The 11638-nt window shown below is 34.7% G+C and overlaps 1 long non-coding RNA gene across 1 annotated transcript; it reads right to left on the bottom strand.

The window, feature by feature from the left end:
* Window positions 1–461: 461 nt before the first annotated feature.
* On the bottom strand, window positions 462–4849 carry LOC125665161 (uncharacterized). The gene is made up of 3 exons (XR_007366135.2): window positions 4435–4849; window positions 4095–4335; window positions 462–885 (listed from the first exon to the last, which is right to left on the bottom strand). It is a non-coding gene; the product is annotated as an uncharacterized LOC125665161 (long non-coding RNA).
* Between the last annotated feature and the right edge of the window lie 6789 nt (window positions 4850–11638).

Here is an 11638-nt window from a genome sequence, read left to right as displayed (position 1 = left end):
AAAATGACAGAAAACAGTAAAAATGACTACATAGGAGACTTATTTGAAGCCCTACAAAAATCTGTAAAATCCAGGAGCTTGCGGGGGCTTCGCCTTCTAGACCCACAGGCAATTGTATCGCTTGGGTTCAAATTACATGTGTTCTCTGTCATAGTCAATTCGAATCCAGGCGATATAAGTGACTGTGCCTGGACCCACTGGGGGCCTTAAGGCACCCCGACCCCTGCCTTATGAAGTTACGCCTCCTAACCTCAATTGCTGAATCTACCCAGATAATATGGTACTATATAATTTTTCCATAATTGAAAGTACTCTCACCTAAGCAGTTGAAGATAAAAAATAAGATGCTACACGTCTCCCAGCTTTTCAACTTTCTCAGACACCAGCTTCTTCAAACAATGTTTGATGTTAACCGATGGACCGCTTAAAAATGTATCAGTCAACCCCGAAAGACCACATAATAAATATATGGGATAACTTTCACAGGGACCACGAGATGCTCGTCCATACCATTTTTATTACAATTAACGAGTTCGGATATACAGTTTCGTTAGATTTCCTTTTGTTTCGTTTCGTTGGGTTTCGTTTCGTTTCGGTAGATTTTGTTTCGTTTCGTTTCGCACTTCACACCCTATAGGGAGATGCATGTAGTAACACAGTTCTATAAAGATTCTTTTTCTTTCTTTTTTTAAACAACAACAACATTGCACTTTAGCAGGTGCTGACGATTGAAAACCATTAAGGTACTCCTTGTACAAATGGGTAAAGATGGATGCATGATAAGTAGCCCACAATTTAATACACCTGTTCATTACTTTCGAACTCCTTTTATTTATAGTGTTGTCAACAAATTATTCATCTTCTGAGGGCCTCCAACATAGAGCTCTACAATATAGATACATTTATATTATTAATAATTATACAAAATTGTTGTAGTATAAAATTATTAAGATGAATGAACATTTAAATCCTGTCTAAATGTTTGATCAAATATTTGATGGTAATGAAAAATGGGCATGAGATGTTTTGCTCCAGAAAAACTTCATGTATTGTCCAACTTACATTATATAAATAAATTATTCTATTTCATCAGCATTTATAAAGACGTGGGTAATACCTATTCCAATTTTATAGCCTGGTGTTAACGCTGTAGTTTGGCATCCCTTTGTACTTTCTCAACTTGTGTGTCTTCCCATATGGGATACGGTTTACTAACAATTAAATTCCTCATGACCTTTCATGTATAAAAACCTTAATTGCTCCTTCAGTTAAAAATATTGTTTCTATAAGTGACATTATGAACACCATTTGTGGCCTCTGACCAGAATAACAAATTCGATGATACTTCTTCCCTTCGTCTAAGAAAATCTTACTGGTCAAAGTTTTGGTATTACTCGCGCAGTATTTCTCGCACCCATAGACTATATACGTAGCACCTTTACATAAGCTCAAGTAATTGAAGACATTTTCAATTATTTGAAAATATCATCAATTCAATTATTGTGCGCAATAATTGAATTGATGTGCGCATCAAATCAATTATTGCTCTCCTCGATTCAATGAATAAGATCATCAATTCAATAAATGGGAGCAATAATTGATTTGATGTGCGCATTAATTCAGTTGATGAGAGCAATAATTGATTTAATGCGCGGGTTAATTCAATTGATGTGAGCAATTTAGTTGATTTGATGCGCAGGATATCGGAACTAACAAATTGGAACTCTTCAGTAAATGAAGTTATGAAAATTATGCTTCACTTTGGCAACTCTTGTATACAAATGAGTGATGGCTAAAGACGATTCATTTCCAATACAAAAACATCTGTCTAAATTGAAGATTAATTTTCAGAATGTTGCAAGCCAATATCCTACTCAAACCTAGTATCAAAAACATGAGTGATTAAATCAAATTTCGGGTTTTTGATGTATTGTTTGATAGCGGTATACAACACAAAATTAATTCATAGTACCCAGTCAGCACCGTGTCTTTCCTCCTCCGTATGTAGATATTATCTCAGATCGTTAGATTTTTTAAGCCATTGTAACAACCGATTGTTATGCAATGATATTGTAAATAATCAGATTTTATGTATCAATATCCAGGCACGTAGTCAAGTAAGGGGTACCCCCCACCCCCAACCCCACACCCAAACACACAAACACTTTACTTAACATGCGACATACTTTTCTCGTTATCATCACCTAAAACATTCGTTCGATATACTTGCAAAGATCGATTTATTAGCTGGTCTTTTTTTATAGTAGCGGTACCGGTATATGTAGAGGAAAATGCAAGGTTGAACTGAACAGATCAATTGAACTCATGCAACTGAAGGACACCCCCCTCTAATCTAGACTGAGTTTCGGTTCGGCTGAATATTTAGACTGACGCCTTCACCGAATCTCGGAGCAGTCTTTCATAATTCATGTCTGAAAATTTGCTTTCAACTTCGGCCGGTTCTAGCAATTAATCTGCACTTAGGTGACACCGCTGTTCGCTTCAAATGAGTTAGTTAACTATCAAACCAAATCGGCATCACTATTAATGCTGTATTGCTTACCGTCTAAGTATGTAAATTCCATGAAATAAACTATCACTAGATTTTTCTTTTAAATAATGATTTCCATGGCGCAATATTTTATCTCCCGAAATTAAAGAGTTCCTATAGTTTGTTTTTTAAATGATTGATTGATTGATTGTATATTGTTTAATGTCTGTGTCGAGAATTTTTCACTCATAGGGAGACGTCACCATTGCCGGTGAAGGGCTGCAAAAAAAATTAGGCCTATGCTCGGTGCTTACAGCCTTTGAGCAGGGAGGGATCTTTATCGTGCCACATCTGCTGTGACACGGGGCCTCGGTTTTTGCGGTCTCATCCGAAGGACCGCCCCATTTAATCGCCTCTTATAACAAGCACTGAGCACAGAGGACCTATTCTAACCCGGATCCCTACGGGACGTTTTTTTTTTTAACTGTATATACGAGGGTATTGCTAGGTTTTGGGTTTTTTTAAATTAGCGATATACAAGTAGATATGTGGAGATCTATAACTTGATACAACAGTCTATAGGAACTCTTCAATTTTAGGAGATAAAATAGGATTTCCATACATAGACAGTAAGCAATGCAAACTTAATAGTGATAGAGAGTTAGTTTAACAGTCAAGTCACTTATTTGAAGCAAACAATAATGTCACCTAAGCGCACATTAATTGCTAGAACCGGCCGAAGCTGAAAGTATATTTCCAGACATGAATTATGGAGTACTGCTCCGAGACTCGGTAGAGGCGTCAGTCCAAATATTCAGCTGAGCTGAATCTCGATCCTCTCCATGATTTTGAAATTTAGGCAGAACATTTCTTGCAAACTAAAAATATTCAAGCATATATGAAGGCAACCCCCCACCCACCCCACCTTTCCTCTTCCATAAACGATGCTTAGTTCCTGAACTTACATAATATCTGATGCATGTACTTTATGTGTGCTACTGAAAAGTTGCCCAAGTTAACGCAGACAACGAGATCTCGTTGGACATACTAAATATTAAAACCACGACGGAATCGAAGACGAAATGATAGTTCCGATATTCCGTACTCATTGAACAATCGATGCACGCATATGGGAGGTGGAAAGGGTAAAAAAAAATACCATATAAGAGAAAATAAATTTCAACGACCATTAAAAACTTATCAAATGACATTAAATGCTTAATCAACGGACATTTTTGCAAGACAAATATACATATTTACATTTGCCAATACTAATGAAATATTGACATTCAATTTCGTATAACATGAAGATGGTCACGTAATCAGTCTTTTCTTGTGTATGAATACAATCACCGCTTCAAAACTCAAGTACTTTCACCTTTCTTCTTGCTTATACAATGTAGTGGGGAATTTAGAGGCCCTTCCTCCTTTTCGCCACAAAGAAATAGTGCGAGTAAAAGTCAAAATTGGCATCCAAATGGCTGAGTATTTTGGCTAATACCGAGCTTCGGAAGACCCGTCCGCAAAGCAAGGCTTTAAAGGAGTGTTACCTTTAAGAGAAAATGCAAAAATCAGCAAATGAATAAAGATAATCTCTACATACGTTCACTGAAAATTTTGTGATCCAAAACTGCAACTTCTGCAACATGGCGAATTCATACGATGACTTTGATATTGGAAGCGAAGAAATGGAGGCAGAGTTAGATCTATAGAACTTTCTGATGATAACCTGTTGTTTCCATGCAACAGTCCTGACAGTCATGACTCGGCATAAGTGAGGCTGGTTCTGAGGCTCAAAAAATTATATCCATGTCAGGGCACCGCTACAAGTCTTCATTAAAATCCTACAACAGAAATTTCTCAAGTGAAAAAAATTATCTGTCAGTTCGTATTTATTTTCTATTACACACCCTGCATTTCGTTTAAATCTGAACCTGTCTTACATGGCTACAACCACGGGTCCTAACGATGAAGATGACGTTGTTCCCTTCCAAAAATTGCAAAATCCTGACCAACTGCTTAACGCTAACTTGATCCATCTATCCTCCGTCAATTCTCTTAGATCCTCTGAATTTCTGTCGAAATCTGTGTTCAAGAACTGCGTTTTCAACTCCAGGTAAACCAACGCCACTGTTTCTCCATCGCTGATCGTGACCAAATCACGTCACATATATAGTTCACTCCGCTCTTTTTGTCTTCAATTCACTTGACTTTACGCTCTAAATTATCTTTGTTTTACACCTGTTTCGTCTTTTTTAACCTTCTGAATTAAATATTTATAACTTATATTCTCTTAAATATTGTTTCTAATTATCTATTCGATAAAATCTAACGAACTATGTTTTGTGTTGTTCGATCGTTATTTCGGTCATCTGCTACATAAAGCATGGAAGCTCGTTAAGAACACAAATCAAAATTGAAATATAAATATAAGAAATGAAATAAAATTTTGGAGTGTTATTGGTATATGAAATGAAGTTGGTATGTGATCAAATATACTACAGTTTATATAACGCTCTTCGGGATTTATAGAATTTAATCATGTCATCCCAATAACACTAAAAATTATATCTTATATCTTAAATAAAAGCTGACAATCTGGTACGTAACGAACAGATGTAATTGCAAAACAAACGGTTATCTTTGCAAAACGAACGATACATAAAAACGGCAGCTTGTTAATTTAGCTTTTATGTATATTTGTTTTGCAAAAAGGTCCGTTGATTCAAAACATCAATACGATTTGTGAAGATATCAAAGGCTTTTAAGAGTATTGGAAATATTATTATACTTCACCCAAAAAAAGTTCCATGCATTTCTTCATATTCGAACGTGTTAAGTGGTACAATACCGAGAAATAAAGGGAAAATTAATCAACATTCAGGAATAAGAACAATTTCGTATATCATGAAGTTGATCATATCTACAAACACTCTGTAATGTGTTTGTTCTGAGAGACGTAGGTCTAATGGTGGCCTTGCATTACCCTGGGTTGCAGTGCGGTTCAGATCCTTTTAAGGGGAGCTAAGAGATACTATTTCTTAAGATTATGTTATTTATTGTTCTTCACATGTAATGAATTTTCAAATATTATCAACACTATATATACATGTATCCAGAGATATAGCGGCGGCAAATACATGTGTCACCAAAGTTCCGTAGAGAGGAAAGCTTTTCCACAACGGGGATTAAGAGATTCGTATCATTGCTTTCAATTCAGATCGAGGTAATGTTGCCATATAAAATGACATGTTTTCAACTGACTTTGTTTACATCTACAATGATCATTTTTCTTCACTGTCTCTGTAAGATGTGTTTAATATCCCTATACTGTCTTCGTGCATCTTTCTCTTTTGGAGGTCGATGAAGGTCGAGTTAAACGACACTTGGAAGTAATGGACACCAGTAATCTTATATCTCCGTCTAAAATCTGCTTTACAATAAATTACGGTTCACGACACAGGTATTTTCCACCAAAATATTCAATGACAAAAGATGTCTGGAGCTCTTTTAAATTAAAATTCCCAAATTAAAAATATGAAAGATAAACTGAAAATGAATTCAAAAATAATTACTTAATATTGTTCGATGCTGTTAATGATATCCTATAGCTAGTCGCATAATTTCGATGATTTAAAAGTGTGTTTCGTTTGTAGTAATTGTTTGAACTGAAATCTATACTCAACCTGTTGACAGGGAAAATCATCAAAGTTGGAATTCAAACTGTAGTTGCAACATGCAATCAGACATATAGTAAATTGTTACGGTAAGTATAAAATTTCTCGGCCTCTTCTTTTATTATTTTTACTAAATCGTGTTTTGGCATTTAAGTTTGGACAGTCGACAAGAGGCCAGATAATACCTGGGGTATATCAGATTTAAATTAACCATAGACATGAACAATATAGATACTGTTATTTGATGAACGTGTCGTAAGACGAATCTATCAATTCGTTTCAAGAAAGTAGTAATGAATTATCTTTATAAATATATTACACGTTAGTGTTACCCTCTGTAATTCCTATAGTTACATATTGGTGTTCATTTTATCCCGGCAATAATTAATCAGCAGTAATGATTTATTTAATACATTATATGCTTATTTTTTCTTCTGTAATTGCTAGCTGTACATTTTTTTCATGTTGGCTATGAATGTGATAACACTATACCACGCGGTATCATTGTCCAGCTTCTGAACACAAGAAAGAAAGTGAAAATAGGATTTCCTCTTTATTCCCTCTGGGTCTTCCTCTGATATCTCATGTTTGTTCACACAACAAAAATCAGAGATTATGACATTCATTTCTACTTTTGTCGGAGTCTAAATGTTTATAATGAATTGTATGTTATTTCGGATATCCTTGGTGGCCAGTCACGTCACGATACGATTTTGTAGCCTCTGCCCGAGAATTGAACTTTTATAACATGTTAAAATAATGTACGATATCTTAGATGAGGTATTTAAGAGAGAGAGAGAGAGAGAGAGAGAGAGAGAGAGAGATTTGCTTGAAGAATAATGCAGCAAGCTAAGATTCCATCAAATGAAACCGACATCGTTCTTCAGACAAATTATATCTCAAAATATAGAAATGTTTGCCTTGTCACAAAGAATGTAAATACCCCAACCGACTGGCTAAAATCTGATATTGGTGCATGTGATTAAGAAAACCAAGGACAAAGTTCCGAACTGTTTTTCTACTGTTAAATGCTTCGAGAGGGGTACAACGTTTAATGTTCGAAACCTTTCATTAAACATCAAAACAGGGCATACCAGACATGGTTTATACTTTAGGAACAGTTTATGAAAGTAAACATGTAAATTGAAAGTAGCTATATCCTATTTCATTTTCAGTTACTACACTTCTTACGCTTCACTTAACATTTATATCCTTTTCGTGTAGAACAACAACAACAACAAAACACCAGTGTTTGACACGCCCTCCTCGAATGTCTGAACATTACTTATTTGTTGGACATTTCTGCATTGCTTCGATATACATGCAATTTTCATTGAGTAGAAGAACAGTTTTTGCTGTTGATGCTTTGTGTACAGTGTACAACTATGATACTGACATTTTGCTGACGATTGGAAACTGGTTTAGAACAAGAAAAATTCAAGTCAGTTTGATACCGACACGTTGCTGAGGACTGGAAAGTAGAGAGTTCAACTCTTTTTTTTTTTTTTTTTTTGATTTGGAAAGAATCTTAATGGCTGTATATTATATTTTCTCCCTTTTAAATCAAGGTGCGTGTACATATGGCAGGGCCGTAAATTACATGGAGGCGGAGGAGGCAGCTGCCTCCTCCAACTTTTGAGCCAAAAAAAATTAAAATTTAAAGTTCATTAGAATTTATGTTGTTTCCAATAACTAAGAACATGATACCTCCCTTAAAAAGCATTCCAAATCTTTCTTTTAGAATGAGTTAGTCAAGTAACATCTTAGAAGGCCCAAGGATTTTGCACGAAACGTGTTCAGTGTGCACAAAATGTGCTCAGCGTCTGGAATTGCCTAATTTCCTGCCTCCTCCAAATTGAAGGTTAATTTACGGCCCTGTATGGTAGGAAAATACATAAATCATTTTACTTCCTAGATGTTAGAAGTGAAGGAGAGAGAAATGTTGACCAAATATACAAGAAAAGCATACTATATATCTTACCATCCTGAGAGTAATGATGTATATAGTCGTCAAAATACGACTCCTCAAATTTGTATAGCTAATGCTATTCATACATATCTTAGTGCAAATAATATCTTATCATGTAAAAAGTAATATTCTGTAAAACGTACGAAGGATTAGACTAGACTTAGACTAATTATTAGAAGCCTTCTCCTTTAAGCTACAGAATAATGTCAATATAATTATATAAGTGGAAAACCGCAATGTATATATTAATCGGTGATAATGCATACATGTGTGTGTGTGTGTGTGTTATATTCATATAGATTGTTTCTGGGACGTCTTTTAACACCAGTTACCAGTAGAAATAAAACATGTTTAGGGAGCTATAGATCTCTGTCAAAGGAATTAATTAATCCGACTTATGTAATCAAAAGTTCTTTTATACGAATACAATACAGATTTTAATTCCTAATATCATTCAGCAGCACTGGATTTATGACATTGAATTCATTCTCTAGGAAACACAATACGGAGGCATTGATAATACTGGTGTCAATGGACACAGTTTGGAATCTCATATTAAAATCGCGTCTGTGTGAGGTATATATGTCGACCCAAAACACACCTTGCGTTTTTCCGGGGTCTTAGAGCTAGCGTTCTTCTATCTCATATTTGTGACTTTCTTGCTATGGGGACAGCTTCACCCCCTTTCGTCTGACACTGACGTGACTTCGACAGTGAGAAATGGGGGAGAGGGACGATGGCCTACAAATATATGGTGAAGGGATGGAGCTTCCCTGTGGTATGCATCAAAAAGATGACAATGTATGAATTCATTAGAGAATATATAGAAACGAGACAGGAGGTACAATTTTAGCTCCCGGATGTCCATCAACATCCAAGAAGAATTGAACATTATGTCAGTATTAGCAACACTTCGTTTCATTGTCGAATGATATTACAATCGTTGGTAGTATTTACAAACTATTTGAAAAAATATACGAGAATCTTTTTATAATTCAAGTATGTCTACTTATTCTATACGGCTTTTGGCAGAGGTACCTCGTTGTAATTTGACTACGAATTTCACATGCAGGTCGTTCTGGATGACAATGGTTTTCTCTATTTTCTCTGTTTCTTGTGTAAGACTACCTCTGGTTGGGACATCGAGACTGAATGTCGGAGAGAAACATTTGAATAAATTCTGTCAATGGGTAGGCCTACCTATTGAATATTTTTGTGAAATAAATGTCAACTTTTATGTCAGATAATTGTTATATTTTTTACACTATGTCTGAAATATTACGAAAATCTGCAATAGGGCTACTTTACCAATTATCAAGATCTAATAAAAAGCTCGTTATGACCGTGTTGAGTTGAATTCTATAGAATGTAAGAATTCCATCACAATCCGTGTATAAAGGGTTTTTTAATTTGGATTTACCTCAGGGCGCTTCATTGTCATTATTAGAAACTGTGGACTTACACATAAGATACATGTACGTATTCTCTCTTTATTGCTTAAAACATATGTCTTATCACACCACTTAAAAACAGTTATGAAATAGATTTATTGCGTGAAATTAGTCGTTCCATTCAGAACTTCAATGAATGTTGCCTTTAAAGACTGCAATTGTTATATGCACCACACTTGGTTTTTTTTTTTTTGGTTTTTTTTAAAGATGTTTCTTTTTTTTCTTTTTTAATTCCAATAATATTGGGCTGTTTTTGTCTACGCTTTGTATCTCCGTCCATTAAAATATTATGTATTTCAACCACAATATCACACATCATTAACCGTGGCATTTTTTAATGGCTTCATCTTCACTTAAACGAAAAAATAATCTCGCCACACATTGTTAAAATATTTCCCTTTTCATGGTTCTGTAATTAAAACTTTCGTCTCTGCTATATGGATCTCAAATAATAGACCAAGCCCCAACTTTAAATCTATTTTTGTATCACATGCTATGGTATCTTTCGTATCAAATATGCAAAGTAATTCATTCGTAGATATTATTTCTTGCCAAATACCTTACTAAATCGGAATGAAAATAACCTCTCTCATAAAAACAGATCGTTTCTACTGAAAACAAGATTACTTTCGGGTGTATGAATTTAAAACAACGCACATACACCCTCTCCTCCGCATGAAAATAAAAGCTGATGTTCAGATCTGAATAGTTTAAGGAAGTTAAGTCCTCAACTCTTGAAATGACCTCTTAAGGAGCTTTAAGTGTTCAATTCTCGGAATTTGTTCTTTGCTCAAATATCTTATTCATTCATTATTACACCTGTCCAGTAGAATGTGTTTTTATGTCAATTCAAATTTTAAAATGGTTTCAAAAAGACTTTACTTTGTTGCTGAAGGGTTTTTTTTTATTTCACCTGAGCCGAAAGCAAAGGTAAGCTAATCAAAAGTTCGTCTGTCGTGTGTCGTCTGCATACATTTTCAACTTCTTCTAAAAGAGCCACACAGCCAATTTTATGAAGACTTAGCGTAAAACATTGGGTAAATAAGATACCGAATTTATCAAAATGAAGCACCAGTAGTGAAAAACAGACACCTGAAGTATGGATATTACTACCCCACCCCTTTTTTGATATTTTTTTTTTTAGCGAAAGAGGAATGAGATAGACAGGGAATTCACACCACACATTTCAGAGAAATTATTGCCACAAAAATAATTATCATAAAGGGGGGGGGGAGTAATATCCATACTTCAGGTGCCTGTGGTGGGAATTTCAAAAATCTTCTCAAGAACTACCAAACTAAAAGAGCCTTAACTTGCATGTCTATAAAACTTTCTAATATATAACGGAGATTCAGGTTTGTTCAATCATTAAATTTAAACTTCTTAAAAATACCTAGGAATTTTTGTTTTTAACAATCTTCTCAAATTGATTTTCAAGCACCTTCACGTAGAGTATATTTCACACTGTGACATTTGAGCAACAATGGTTTTTCAAAAAAGTTTTACATAAGAACATATAGAAAACTTCCCTTTTAAAAATTGTTCTCAAGAACCACAAGGGTACGGTATATTAAATCGATAAGTAAACTTTGTTCACATCATCACCGCTTGATTTATAATGGAATCGTAAGAGGAGTGTAATTCCAATTTAACCCTTTACATGGGAAAATCTGTAGCTCGGGTGAGTTATACGACCCATGGGTCTATATATCTACATCATTTTGCTCCATATCATCTAATACTAGTTTTTCTTCAATATTTGTACTCCTATATATGTTTTTCATTTAATGATTTATTATACAAATATTAAAGACTTGAAACGAACTAAATGGTTGTAAATAATTCGTTAATTTTGTTGATATCTTATTTCAAACGCAACACTGATTGTTAAAGACGTTTTTATCATTGACCCGAGATTTTGCATGGAAAATTTATTTTCTTGGCCAATAAATCAAAAATTTAGTTCATAACCTTCACATTTTTAAAAAGTTTCTTCATAGATTCTGAGGCAAGGTATTGTAATCTACAGGTATAGCGCTATGTATTTAAA

Source organism: Ostrea edulis, chromosome 1 (genome assembly GCF_947568905.1).
Source record: "Ostrea edulis chromosome 1, xbOstEdul1.1, whole genome shotgun sequence".
Classification (NCBI taxonomy): domain Eukaryota; kingdom Metazoa; phylum Mollusca; class Bivalvia; order Ostreida; family Ostreidae; genus Ostrea; species Ostrea edulis.
The sequence above is the reverse complement of the archived record's forward strand: the minus strand, read 5'-3'. Positions and strand labels throughout refer to the sequence as shown.